The sequence below is a fragment of the Gossypium arboreum genome, chromosome 8, assembly GCF_025698485.1.
Source record: "Gossypium arboreum isolate Shixiya-1 chromosome 8, ASM2569848v2, whole genome shotgun sequence".
NCBI classification, from domain to species: domain Eukaryota; kingdom Viridiplantae; phylum Streptophyta; class Magnoliopsida; order Malvales; family Malvaceae; genus Gossypium; species Gossypium arboreum.
This window is the reverse complement of record NC_069077.1, coordinates 122357152-122357746: the sequence shown is the minus strand read 5'-3', so window position 1 is coordinate 122357746 and position 595 is coordinate 122357152. Positions and strand designations below refer to the sequence as shown.

At 33.9% G+C, this 595-nt stretch overlaps 1 non-coding gene across 1 annotated transcript; it reads right to left on the bottom strand.

Annotated features, from left to right (window-relative positions):
- On the bottom strand, window positions 1-107 carry LOC128280330 (small nucleolar RNA R71). The gene has a single exon (XR_008270510.1). It is a non-coding gene; the product is annotated as a small nucleolar RNA R71 (small nucleolar RNA).
- Between the last annotated feature and the right edge of the window lie 488 nt (window positions 108-595).

The window sequence follows — 595 nt, the reverse complement described above, 5'->3', positions numbered from 1 at the left end:
AAGTTGAGGAATGATATCTCTTCTTTTGTTCAATTTGACATTGAAACACTTTATGATACATGAAAAAGATTTAAGGATTTATTGAAAATGTGTCCTCATCATAGACTAACTTTGTGGCTCCAAGTTCAAAATTTTTACAATGATTTGAACCCCTTGACTAGACAGATGATTGATGCAGCAACTGGTGGAACATTGAATAACAAAATACCTGAGGTAGCTCAAGAGTTTATTAAGGAGATGGCACTGAATAATTATCAGTGGCAAGTTACGAGGGTAAAACCTATTAATGTAGCCAGAGTTTTTGATATTGATGCAGTTTCTATGTTGATGAGTCAGGTTAAAGCTCTTGGTAAGAAAATTAATGATTTAATTTTTTCTAAGTGAATTCGGTAATGCAATGTGATGTGATTGGAGCGAGGATGATCAATCTAAAAGTTTTCTCTTCAAGTCTAACATGGAGCATGACCAAGTCGATTTTATGGGTAATAATTTAAGAATTCAGAACAACCCTATAGCAATAATCATAATTCAAGATGGAAGAATCATCCAAATTTCTCTTGGGATGGTCAAGGTAATGAAAGGTCACAACCCCTTC